The sequence below is a fragment of the Macrotis lagotis genome, chromosome 5 (genome assembly GCF_037893015.1).
Source record: "Macrotis lagotis isolate mMagLag1 chromosome 5, bilby.v1.9.chrom.fasta, whole genome shotgun sequence".
In the NCBI taxonomy this organism is placed as follows: domain Eukaryota; kingdom Metazoa; phylum Chordata; class Mammalia; order Peramelemorphia; family Peramelidae; genus Macrotis; species Macrotis lagotis.
The window spans coordinates 180700189-180714267 of record NC_133662.1 but is presented as its reverse complement, the minus strand read 5'-3'; the positions used below and the strand labels follow the sequence as shown (position 1 = coordinate 180714267).

At 35.6% G+C, this 14079-nt stretch overlaps 1 protein-coding gene and 1 long non-coding RNA gene across 2 annotated transcripts in view; one reads left to right on the top strand and one right to left on the bottom strand.

Annotated features, from left to right (window-relative positions):
* Positions 1–1603, top strand: part of LOC141488167 (uncharacterized) — a 65598-nt gene extending 63995 nt beyond the window's left edge. The window contains exon 4 of the long non-coding RNA XR_012468597.1: positions 1091–1603. This is a non-coding gene — a long non-coding RNA (uncharacterized LOC141488167). The remainder of the gene's footprint in view (positions 1–1090) is intronic.
* The window catches only part of PACRG (parkin coregulated), a 569883-nt gene that overhangs the window by 44391 nt on the left and 511413 nt on the right, over positions 1–14079 (bottom strand). The window lies entirely within an intron of this gene.

Below are 14079 nucleotides of genomic sequence, written 5' to 3'. Positions count from 1 at the left end.
GCTTCATTTTTTTAGAAAAACAAAAAAACTAGAAAGAAAACAAATATCCAATGATTGGTAGATGGATGAATAAATTTTAGTATGTGGATATAATGAAAGAACATGAGAATTATGAAGAATTCACAGAAACCATGGGAAGACTTGTAGGGAATTTTGTGAAATGAATAAAACAGAGGAATATGCAGAGACTACAACAATGTAAGTCAACATGAAGAAGCAATACTACTCTGACCAATTACAACAGTCAATGTTAGTATAAACACAGTCAAAATTAAAGGGCATAGGTGTAGTGAAGTAGTACGGTGGACAGAGCACCAGCCTTGAAGTCAGGATTATCCAATTTCAATTTACTAGCTGTGTGTTTTAGTCACTTAATCCATTGTCTCTCCTCTCCCAAATTAAAAGACACATCAGTTCCCCCTTTTTATTAACAATCAATATACTATTTTGTGGAAGGAAGTTGTGCTTTGCTTTTTAATAGAACTGTTTGGGTAAGTTTTTGGAGCATGTCTGTTTTTTCAAAATAAAAGGAGCCAAAGCAACTTAGAAAACTACCTATTATTGAGCTATACCTAAGCAGATTCCCTTCCTGCTTTATGTGGGAACTCTCTAACTCTGTTTAGACAAAATTTATTTTAAGTCAAATAATTAATCAGCAAATTAAGTACCTACTATGTAGGTACTTAAGCATTTAAAGTTAAATATTAAAGTACCTACTCCTACTATGTATCATGAACTATATTAAGCTTTGGGAATATAAAGATTAAAAATAAAACAATCCCTGCTCTCAATGAACTTTTATTTTATCAGGAAGACACCTGTATATATGTTTAAGTCTACACAGAATTCATTCAAAGTAAATACAGGATAACTTTAGAGAAGAGAAGAGGGCAGCAGTTATGAATAGGTGAGGAAAGTTTATCCTAGTAAAATGGCACTTGAACTAAATGATGGGAAAATGTTAGTGACTCATCTGAAGTATACTTATTCCATGCTGATATAAAAGTCTATAGGATTCAGTATTGATTAAGGTATGGGGAAACCCTTTTATATTACCTGGACCTAATTTATTTATTTATTTATTTTTTAGGAAAAGGCATTAATTATGTGGACTCAATTATGGGTTCTGGACATTTCTATTTCTGAAGATGAGCCCTGTCAAACTGAGTGGGAAGGATGGAATGAGTAATAATGGCTATGTTTAGTTTTTAAGGTAAGAAATATCTGAGGAATGCTTAAAAGGCCATCATGCAGTTGAGTTAGATAAGGGCTGTAACATGCACATTTAACTTGGAAGATTGAAAACTTTCCTCCTAATTTTGCTCAAATTATCTCAATAGTTTCTGAAAAGGACTTTTCCAAATAATTGTCTAAGTTCCCCTACTTCGTTTCTCATATGTAGATACTGGTAAAAGAATGGGTTCATGCATAAACCTCAGTCATGACACACTCCTGCCCTGCTGCATGCTGGATATGTTTTATATTTTTTTAATCTATACTAATTTAATTTAATTAAACTTATATCTTGTGCGGGGTATTGCTAGTTAGTTGTGAAATTGGCTGGAGTTATTTTATAATGTCTGCCTTAAAATAGTTCTACTAACTTTAGCATGTCACAGAAATGAATATTCAGTATTCATGCTTATTAAAAATCATTTTGAGTAACAGGCATTTATTAAAATTTAAGTGCTTATGAATGGGTTATCAGTTCCTTTCCTTCTATCCCTCTGCCATGTACCCTAAATAGAATACCCCCAAACTGGAATATTGAATGCTTACCCCCCTTTTCTGGAGGTGTAATGGTAAATGTTTAATAATCAGCACAAACTTGTGAATCTAATTTGTATTTTCTCCCTCACTTTCTTAAGTCAAGACTATCAGCATAATAGTAATAAATCAGGTCCTGGGGTTAAGTGGCTTGCCCAAGGTCACACAGCTAGGTAATTATTAAGTGTCTGAGGCTGGATTTGAACTCAGGTCCTCCTGACTCTAGGGCCACTGTTCCACCCAGCTGCCTGATTTTTAACATCTGATTTTTAAGGTATAAATGCTTTCAATGGTAGTCTGAGCTGACCCCAGTGTACCACTGCCCCTTTTGGCCTACTCAAATTAAACTCATTGTTTAAGTCCCACTTAAAATCTCACCTCTCCCATGAAATTTTCAACTACTCTGGCCCAGGCTATGAGGTATAGATAAAAGAATGCTAGGTTTAGAATCAGAGCCACAAGAATATTAACTTGATTTCTGCTACTTAATGCCCATATAACCTTGATCCCATTGATTAACCTTTAGCCTCTTCAGCAAAATGAGGGGATTAGACTAGTTCAAAGTCCATAATTCTATGTTCTTTCACAGAACTCATTTCAGTTTACTGTCTGTTCTCTGAAATTTGCTAGTAATAAGATATTGCATTGTATTTTCCCTAATTTTTTTTTATCTTTTTGCAAGATCCCTGGTGACTATTATAGGATCATTTATTTAGATCTGGAAGTACTTGAAAGATCAATGTCTTCATTTTTGGCTAAATAGACTAAGGTCTAGAAATGCTGTGACTTGATCAAGGTAACTCTTGATTGAGATGGGGCTGGAACACAGGTTATCTGAGTTGACATTATGATGTTCATATTACCATTATTTGTTTGTTTTTGAATGCTTACTTAAAAATTTTAATATTATGGAATTTTTTCACCTTTACTCAATGGCCAGAAGAAATTTGACTATTGGTCATTAAAAATGTTACCATTAATAACTTAATGATCGATCTATATGGGGCAGGGAGGGGATTCAAGTTTATCCTCTAATGAAATGCTTTTCTTCCTTTAAGTTAACTCAGATGTTACCTTCTGCCTGTTCCACAAAACTAAAAATTTCTCCTCAGGTTTTTTACAAGGCACATTTTTCTCACTCTTTTATCCTTATTCCCACTCTACTTTGTATCATATTTATCAGAGCACATATATTCTCTTATTAGAGCATAAACTCCTTGAGGGAAGGATTATACAGCTCTTTCCTCCTTGAAGCTTTAGCACTTTGCATGTAGTAGGCATTTAATAAATGCCTGCAGAAATGAATTAGTTTGAATTAAGCATTCTGCTTTTAAGTATTCTAAGCAAAGATGACTATTAAATCAATTAAACGCAAATTGTTTTATATAAATTGGCCTATTGCTGTGTTTTTTTATGAGAAGATAATGAAAAAGTGAAGGCAGACTGATTTTAATGCTAAATAATTGGAGAGATACTAATATCCATTTAAATTTATGGATCAAATTACTATGCACAGAAGTGAAATGTATAGTAGTCAAAATATTAGTTCATTAGTCCTTGATTCAGAATATAGAATTATTCTATTAGAGTGAATGCCAAACATCAACAGTACCTCCTCAGATGTTTTTTAATTTCCTAATGCAAAGTCATTATGGAATTCTTAACCTCAATTACAAACATGCCATTGGTAGCTACTCAGAGGAGCAACTGTTGTTGTAAGGGAAAGTAGGAACATTTGCACTGGAGCAGAACTGAAACATGAAAAGATTAAGGAATTATTTTTCTCCAGCCTGTTAAACTTGATAGAAATAATTAGATCCTCATAGGTGACATAACTTATGTTACCAATTAAGGTAAACTATAGTCCCCAGGGACTGGTTTTGATAATAGAAGGGTCTCAGATTGTCATTCCATTTCAACCTGGGGTGGCTTTCAGAAGGGAATGGGACTGAGGGCATTTTCCATTTTCTAAGATTTCTGATTCTTCTCCTCTATCCAAACAAGAAAAGATTATTCAAAAGGTATACATGGATGCACACATAACGGCCTCCTACATACTGATGACAGGATAAAAGGATTTTTTCTCCCCACTCTGGGGATACTATACAGTCCAGAAAGGTATCATGGGGCAACTGCACAAATCCTTTGCAATCTTCAGTATGGCTCACTCTTACTCCTAATGGCCTTAGAAAATTGTATCTGGAGATAATCTGAAGGAAACAAGATTCAGATGAGACCCATTGGATGCTTAGAAAGAGCACTTGGAACTGTAATATGGTGTGATTATGAGAGGGATGCCACAAAGTCCCATCAGCCCCTAAACATCTGGCTTCTTGTGGAACATGGGGTTTCTATCATCTGATTAATTCTTTTCTGTTCAAAGCAGAAGGTTCCTGTTAAAACACTAGTATCTATTATCTGTACCATTCATTTGGCACTTATTGCCATATTGATTACTCCTTTCAAAGAATCTTTCTTTCTTTCTTTCTTTCTTTCTTTCTTTCTTTCTTTCTTTCTTTCTTTCTTTCTTTCTTTCCTTCCTTCCTTCCTTCCTTCCTTCCTTCCTTCCTTCCTTCCTTCCTTCCTCTCTTCCTCTCTTCCTTTCTTCTTCCTCTTCTTCTTCCAGGTTTTTGCAAGGCAATGGGGTTAAGTGACTTGCCCAAGATCACACAGCTAAGTAATTAGTAAGTGTCTGAGGCCAGATTTGAACTAAGGTCCTCCTGACTCCAGGTCCAGTGCTCTATTCACTGAGCCACCTAGGTGCCCCTACTCATTTCTTCTTGGAAGGATGTCATCTCTCCAGTTATGCTATAAACCCTTTAAAACTGTATGGTTCATGGGGCAGCTAGGTGGCGCAGTGGATAAAGCACTGGCCCTGGAGTCAGGAGTACCTGGGTTCAAATCCGGTCTCAGATACTTAATAATTACCTAGCTGTGTGGCCTTGGGCAAGCTACTATTTGCCTTGCAAAAACCTAAAAAACAAAACAAAACTGTATAGTTCAAACCTTGTTTCTTTAGCACATAGCAGGCCCTCAGTAAAGATTTCTAGATTACTTCAATAACTGATTCCAGGAAGGGAAGAACAACCTGGCTATGCGACTCTGCTTGTATTTGCCATTCTTTGAGGAGGCACCATAGCAAGCTCCATTTTATATTAGGTTTCCTGTGATCTTCTTTTGGGAACCAGATCCTGGAGCAGAGAAGTGGTACTAGCTTGCATCTGATATTAAAGCAGTATCCCTTATTATTTTCTGCATGGAAACACATGTGATCCAGACTGTCTGGCATGACTCAGATTGACTCTGGTCAATAGCATCATACAGTGGAAAGAACACTTGATTTGGAGCCAAAGGAAATGTTTTGTCTTTTACTGTGTGACCTTTGGTAAGCAACTTATCTGCTCTGAGTTTTTTTCATCTGTTACAAAGGGAGAGTTGGGCTCAGTTTTTTTCTAAAGTCCCTTCTCTATCTAATTCAATTATCTTATGACAGTTCTTCCAATATTCTGTGATCAACATTCAAGGAAAAGAGAACCAAAGTGAAGGCATCAATGAGCTTCTGTCCTATACCCCTTTTCTTGTTTGATATCTGTCCACTAAGCAATCCTTTGATGATCTTATGTTTACTATATGAATTTCTAGTCTCAGAGACTGTGTGACCGTGGGTAAGTCACCTAATTCTGATCGCCTCAGATCCAAGACCATTTCTAGCCATCCTGATTCATATTTGGCCACTGGACCCAGATGGCTGCAGAGGAAAAAGTGAGGCTGGTGACTTAGCATCCATAAACATATACCATTACATGATGATAGATTTTACAAGAAAATTATTGCGTATCATTCCTCTTCCCTCCACCTACCATAACAGTACCCCACCAACTGTAAGAGTTTCATTGGAGTTAAATACCCTATAGACTATTTCCTTGAGGGGTTCTCTGCTTTGGTGAGGGACTGACTCCTCAAAGGTCCTTGACACAACTTTTATGCCAATTCAAGTCATGTGTTTGCTAAGACTCAAAGGGCTGGAAATAGAAACATAGTCTTTTGGCTCTAATGCTAAAAGCAAAGAGCAGGGTCTCAATTCTATTATGTAAATCTAATACTTTTGGTAATGTTAAGGCAGATTTGTAATTTATACAGGTCAGTGATTTCTTCTTCCCTTGAGAAATATGTATTGAAATTATTGACTATTGAACTAATGTGAACTCTTAGAAATTAGGCAAATTTTTAATGAAAATAAGTAAAAGATTTGACAATTGATACACAGATGGCAATGTTTGACTGACTTAATTGAACTATATATCATTTTTCACAAACACAAACCCAATTTGTAATATGTTTCTAATTGAAAAAAAAGCCTTCTTATAACTGTTACATAAAGCAAATTCCTTTTGTCAGATCTTCAAAGCAAAATGCAGCAATGATATTTGAATCTTGCTGAAAAATTACAATAATACCTTGAATTTACACAGAGATTTTTTTCTTAAGAAGCTCAATGTAACTCATATATATTACCTCACTTATTTTATCTTCCCAACAATGCTGTGAGGTAGGCAAGAGAACAGTATTATTATCTCTACCTCTTAAATAAGTTAATTGCTCTTTAATATATTTTCAGCACTTCAGAATACAAATGATGTTTCAGGAGAGAGTTTTTCTCTCCAGTTCAGAGTGACACTGTGAAGCAGCAGGGAATATTAAATAATATTACAGTGGTAAAATTAAAGCCAAGTAGTTGAAAATCATGGTTATGGTCATTAAAAAACAACTTCAATGTCCTTTTATTTTTTCCTTAAATTTGTATTGCCTAGAATATAGAAAATTTAGTTGGAAATGTAGAGGGAACATTTCTGTAAATTTATAGGAACCCCCCCCTTTGAAAATATTAGTGAAGGCTAGGTCAGAATTATAAAAAAAGAAGTTGTTCAAGGCAGGCTGTCACAATCAATGAATGCTGAGGTACTCCTCTTGCCCTATCACTCCCTTAGTCATTATATGGCAGTATATCATCCTTGGTCCCAGGTCCTTTTAACCTATGTGATATTTCCACTGCTAACATTGAGTTTATGACAAAGTAATCCTAACTGTACCCTCAGTTTTATATGCATTATAAACACATCACCATGTGGCTGAAACTACTATGAAAAAGTGATTTGAATGCAAAATGTAATCAGTTGTTTTGTCTTTTAAACTCATACTTGCCCAGGGCAATTATAATATTTGGGGAAAGACTAGAAGCATTGGATATGTGAACTAAAAGAGACTATGACCAATGGGAGAAGGGAAAGAGAAAAGAATCTGCCAGAAAAAAAGGGCTGAGGGTAGGCAGTGAGTTCAAAGAGATCATTCAAGGGTAGGGGTTCCAGGAATGTGTGGACTTATCTGGGAGGACCCAAGGGACATCAGCATGTTGAAGAACCTAGGAATGGGACTCTGGCAAGATGCAGTTTTTACTTGAATTTGGAAGAACAGAGAAGGAAGAGAGAAGTAATTGTTGAACAAGAGTTCAGCAAAAAAGGGGAGTTGTTATTACTAAGACCTGGATCTGAAGTGGTAATAACCACAGCATTAACAGCAATAACAACAATAATAAAGCCAGCATTTATACGGCACTTTAAATTATGAAAAACACTTTACATTTTATCCTCACAACAACCCTGGGAGGTAGGCATTATTATTATCTCTATTTTACAGATAGGAAACTGAGGCCGATAGAAGCTAAATGATTTGCCCAGGTTCACAAAGCTAGTACATATTTGAGGGAGTACATATTTGAAGCCATGTCTTCTTGAATCAGGTCCAGCATGCTATCCATGTTGCCTCCTAGGTAGATTTAATGGGTTGAAATTGGGGGAAAAAAACCAAAAGACCCAAAACCTAACTAGTTTTAAATCAAGATCAGTCAGTTTATAGGTGAAAATTAAATTTTTTTTACAATTCTGAATTTTTACAATTCTGAATATTTACAATTCTGAATATTTTCTTCAGATTCCTCACAATGTAGTTAAGTTGTTTCTATATTTTTAGTGACTTAAGAGGGATGTGTCCATGAACAGATGTTCAGATTGGTTATATAGCAGGACAGTAAAGTAAAATGTCATCCTATTTTGTTGTTGTTTGCTGTTTTTGCAAGGCAATGGGATTAAGTGACTTGCCCAAGGTCACTTATTAAGTGTCAGAGGCCGTATTTGAACTCAGGTCCTCCTGACTCCAGGATCAGTGCTGTATGCACTGTGCCACCTAACTGCCCCAAGGAAGGTACTCTTTAATCCCCTGGGGAATGGCAGAAAAATCCATGAGTAGCAAACACTTTTTCCTTTGAGAGTATTCTAATTTGATTACCAAAATTTAGAAATAAGTTAAAAGACTGATAGTGTATGTGATAATTAAAAATAGTATTATAAATTCATTCTTAGTAGCTTCCCTTTGTTCACTTATTCTCACATTTAGAAGTATTGAGATCCATTGAGACCAGGAAGGTCTAGTACAAGTTAAACATGTAAGCATCAATAAGTAATCAATGGCACCAACATATTAAAAGTCTATCTCAGCTTTCTGTCATTTGCAAATTTTGTAACTATGACATTATCCCATCCTTGACAGTTGGCTACCTGAATATATGATCATATATATATATATATATATATACATATATATAATAAACTTATTAACCTCATTTCCTTTTCTGTAAGTTTATTTTATATTTTATATATATATAAAATAAACTTACAGAAAAGGAAATGAGGTTAATCTGGAATGGTTTCTTTGTGAAGAATCTATATATGTTCACTTCACTCAAAATGCTCAAATACACTTTCTTTAGTTTTAAAATTGGACCAGGAATTAATGCCAATTTCACCAGCCTTCAATCAAAAATATTTACCTTTCACCTTCTTTTTTGTTTTGTTTTTGAAAACTGAGACATTTTTTCTTTCTAGTCCAATGCTCATACCTGATAGTTCTTCTCAATAACCATAGTAAGGTGATGCTAACTATTTTCTCTTCTTAAAAATCCTTGGAATTTCAGAAGTGAGGGAAAGGCAGGGAAGAGGACCAAGTAATAGGGCACCCAGAAGATACAAGTAGAATGTTGGACATTGAGGGATATTAGAGCAAACCTGCTCTCTTATGATCTATCAGTATTTCAACAATTTTTGGTCCCCAATTAAAGATACAAGAGTTTTTTTCAGATAACTGCAATGCTTTATTCAAGAGATGATCAAGTCACATTTTTTTGAGAATATATGAATCCATTTAGGAACCAAATAATTTGTGTTTTTGTTAAACAATTTTTATTTTGGCTAACATTTATTCTGTTTATCAATTATAATCCAATCAAAGGACACTGTATAATTTAATTTCTATCTTGAATGGATCTCAGACTTCTCTTGCTATATCCTTTTCAGAGAAAGAATTTCAGACTCTCTTTTTAGTTGCTTTCTTTCATTGGTTCTAATTTTCTCTCAGTTAAAAAAGTTCCACCACAAGACTCTAATTCTTTTGTAATTAAAAAAAAAAAGAATTCCAAAGAAGTCTCTGAAAAATCAGATCTTAGTAACATTAAACTTAAGGTAGCTAAAGTGTCATATGATTTTTAAAAAGAACTTCTCAAATTTAAAATTGCTCTTTGGAAGCTTCAGACTGCTTTTGAAATCACTATCAATTATATTGGTCTACTGGGAAACAGGCAGGACCAGACCCAGGCAACATTATGCAGGTGGTAAATTGAGTCTTTGGTACCACTTGCCCCTTATTTATGTGCGCTTTTCCAACAATTATGTCTTCCTCTCCACTCCTCAGGTATTGATGTTCTCATGGCAACAGATCCATCACACTTCTTAGAGAATGTTCTCTGTGTTAGAATTCTCATTGCTCCTTCTTTCTACCTCAACTCAAAAAACCTCACCATTAGCCCCAACAATTCTAATCTTCCTTTTTCTTCATTGTATTCCAGTAGAGTGTAAGCTCCTTTTACCTCTATTTCTAAGCTCAGATTCTCACTGTTCAACTCTGGTTCTCTTTGTCCCTATCTGCATTTCTTCTTCCTATTCTCTTCCATTTCCATATTTGTAATCCTTGAAATAAATTCCTAAATCTGAGGCAAGGTTTCCTAGGAGAAGTCCATGTTGTTGACTTGCCTTTAATCATCAGTTTTCACAGGGAGGTGAAGACATACTAAAGACTGTTCTTTAAGGGCAGAGGTCATTCCTACCCATTTTACACTTGCTATTGAAATTTTATAAGTAATTTAAAAAAATTTTTACAAATATTTCATTTGGGGAGTAGAACCAAGGGTACCATTGTCTTGTAACCTTTTGTCATGAATACATTTGAAAATAGAATATGGTGGAACTGAATGGGATATTAAATAACATCACAAAAAAAACTAAATCTTAACACAAAAAAATGACTAGTCAACCAAAATGTAAGAGTAATTGCTAAATCTTTGTTTAGTCAGACTATTGACCTGTTAGAGCAAATATTAGATAAATACCATCTTAGAAGACTAAAAATAGAAGAAAATGGCACATTTAACTAAAATAATTCCAACTATATCTATTAAATAAAATCACTGACATCAAAAAAAATGGGAACCATTTTTAACAGCATTACAGTACAAACATTACAGAACAAATTCTCACCATTTTCTTCAGAGGTTTAAATAATATAAAACAATAGCTGCAATAAGGAAGCTAAAAGCTTCCTATCTCGGCAATAATTACACTCTTAGTCAAGGAGAAAGATATGACAACCAAGAACAATGTCAGTTAACAAGTGTTGTTCATAAAATCTTAAGAGGGGGAGGGTGAAGAATTATGAACAATATTAACTTATCAAACAAAAAGGAAAACTGAATTTTTGAAAAGCTTTGTGAAAGCCCCAACTAAGTCACACATCCCATGGACAGCACTTAAAGATGATGCTAGAAGTACAAGAAAGAGAAAAAGAATGGGAAAAAACTGTTTAGATTTTTTTACAACCTATTTTTCTCTATCAATGACAATAGATATTCAGAATTTCTATTTTAAAAATATAATTCTCAATCTGCTACTCAGAGAAGTAAAAATGGCACTAAAAGCAAAGAGAGGAGAAGGAGTTTGACTAAACCAAATGTACACTGTGCTATATAAAGCAGTTTTGAAGGAATTAAGGATTTACTGTCAGGATACCTGAAACAGGGTAAGATTATAAAAGCATGAGGGAAAAATAGATCACAGATGTTTTTTACTATAAAAAGGTTACTGAAAAAATATCAATAAATCCTGACTCAAGCCTACTTTTCCATGAATATAAAATCTTTAGGAAAATATCTTTTATATACACTGATTCTACTTGAAGAAAGAATGAGGAGTAAACAGGCATGCTTTTGCCAATAACAATCTGTTATTAAGTGAGACAATAATTTATTAATTATTTTAAGTGTGTCAACAAACTAAGTACTGATATACAGAAAGCAATAACACTATCCCTGCCCTCAAGGAGTTCATATTCTGACTGGGAAGATAGTAGGTAAATAGCTATGTGAGTTCAAGACCATACAGAGTAGATGGAAGGTAACCCCAAAGGAAAGGTACTTAGGTGGGGGAGGTTGAAGGAGGAATTGAAGCAGGTAAAGGAGTGGTAGAGAGACTAGAAAATCCTTCATTTGAAAACCAAAGGAAAGAGAAGAATTCAATGTGTTTTTGTTGGCTATCCCAGAAATTATTTGTAGAGAGAAATGTGATTTTAAAGGATCACCTCCAGTAAGGTTTTCCTCTGCATATCCTAAAATGATAAACATTCTTTAAAATATGAAATAGCAGATACAAACTACAGTCAGTAATACTCATTAATATCTAATGAGGCCTCAAACAAGAAGATATACATGACTACGTAATGGGTATGCTACTATCCTGGTAGATATCCAGGGCAGAGTTCAAAAGAAGATGATTTCCTTATGTAGGATGACATTCTAAATAACACATACACACATATGTACATGCTCCATATGTACCTTTTTTTGCAGATGACATTATGTTGGATTTATCAAGCTCTAGAATGTAGCAGAACTTTTATTTTTTTTTGAAGGTTTGCAAGTGCAATAAACATTCTTACTTGACCATGAAGGGGAGGAGGAGTGGTACATATCTTTTGAAGTCACATAGATAGTAGTTTTATCTAAGCTGTACATTTTACATTTCATTCATACTATTTTTTTTTTTTTTAGGTTTTTGCAAGGCAAATGGGGTTAAGTGGCTTGCCCAAGGCCACACAGCTAGGTAATTATTAAGTGTCTGAGACCGGATTTGAACTAAGGTACTCCTGACTGCAAGGCCGGTGCTTTATCCACTATGCCACCTAGCCACCCCCCCTTTTTTTCTATTTAATATTTATTTATTCTCATTTTGTACAATTTTTTATACATTAATAAAATATTCTTGTTTAAGAGTGAACAAAATACCCCTCCCCCAAAAAATATAGACTCACTTGAGTGATAAAGTAAAAGGGAGAGAAAAAAATTAAAATTAAAATAAAAAAATAATAGTAATAATTGTAGGGTATGGCCAGGTGGTGCAGTGAATGGAGCACCAGCCCTGGAGCCAGGAGCACCTGACCCCATATCCGGCCCTGTACACCCAACAATCACCCAGCTGTGTGACATGTAAGCCACCCCCAACGCCACTGCCCTGCATAAACCAAAAAAAGAAAAAAAAAGACCTAAAATAAGATAAAATAGTAATAATAGTAGGGGTGACTGGGTGGCAGACAGAGAAGTAGTCCTTGAGCCAGGAGCACCTGGGTCCGAATTGGGCCTCAGACACCCAACGATCACCCTGCTATGAGGCCCCAGGCAGGCCACCCAGCCCTTGCAGGCCACCCAGCCCCTTTTGCCCTGCATCTCCCCTCCCCAATAATAATAATAAAAAATGTGCTTCAGTCTGTGTTCCAACACCACCAACTCTGTCATGGGTGGATCACATTCTTTATGATAAGTCCATCACAAAAGTTACTTCCATATTTTTCCACTGTTGACATTGCTGATCTCAACTCCCTCCTTTCTTATTTCTCCACTACCATGTACTATATTTTCTCTCTCCTTTCACTGACTCTGCTGTAGGGTAGCTGAGTGGTGCAGCTGACAGATCCCTGGCCCTGGGGCCAAGAGGCCCTGAGCCCCCATACCACCCCTTGGGCTCAGCATCCACCTGGCCTATGGTCCCAGACAGGCCATCCAATCCCAGCCCCTTGAAAGAAATAAAAAATAAAATGCATTATATCTGACCACTCTCCCCCCATGGTCCATCCTCTCCTCCTTCATTCACATCCCCACCCCTGCCCCCTGTCCCCTGCCCTCTCTCCTTCTTACTCCAGATGTCTATACCCCCATTGAGTATATATGCTGTTTCCTCTCCTAGCCACCTCTGATGACAGCGAAGATCCCCTCATTCCCCCTTGCCTTCCCCCCTTCCATATCATTGCAATAACTCATTGTAATAAAGAAAAATCTTATTATATGAAATATCTTGGCCTATTCCCCTTCTTTTTCTTTCTCCCATTACATTTCCCTTTTTTCTATTGACTCCATTTTGACACGATATTTTATCTTCAAATTCAGCTTTCTCCTGTGTTTCATCTATAAAAGCTCCTTCTACCTGCTCTGTTAATTGAGAAGGTTCATATGAGTATTATCAGTGTCATTTTTCTATACAGGAATATATGCATTTCATCATCATTAAGTCCCTCATATTTTCCCTTCTCCTCTAATCTCTATGTTTCACCTGAGTCCTGTATTTGAAGATCAAACCTTCTGTTCAGCTCTGGCCATTCCAACAGGAACATTTGAAATTCTCCTGTTTCATTGAAGGTTTATCTTTTCCCCTGGAAGAGTATGCTCATTTTTGCTGGGTAGTTAATTCTCAGTTGCATTCTAAGCTCTTTTGCTTTCTAGTATATTATATAGTCCTGTGAGATCCTGAATGCAGCTCCACAGTATTTGAATGGTGTCCTTCTGGCTGCTTGTAATATTTTCTCTTTGACATGGGAGTTCTGGAACTTGGCTATAATATTCCTGGGGGTTGGTTTTTTGGGGGATCTCTTTCTTGGGGATCTGTGGATTCTCTCCATTTCTATTTTTGTCCTCTGCTTCTAGGATATCAGGGCAATTTTTCTGTAGTAATTCTTTGAAAATGATGTCAAGGCTCTTTTCCTAGTCATGACTTTCAGGTATTCCAATAATTTTTAAATTATCTTTCCTAAATCTGTTTTCCATATCAGTTGTTTTTTCAATGAGATGTTTCACATTTTCTTCTAATTTTTCATTCTTTTGGGTTT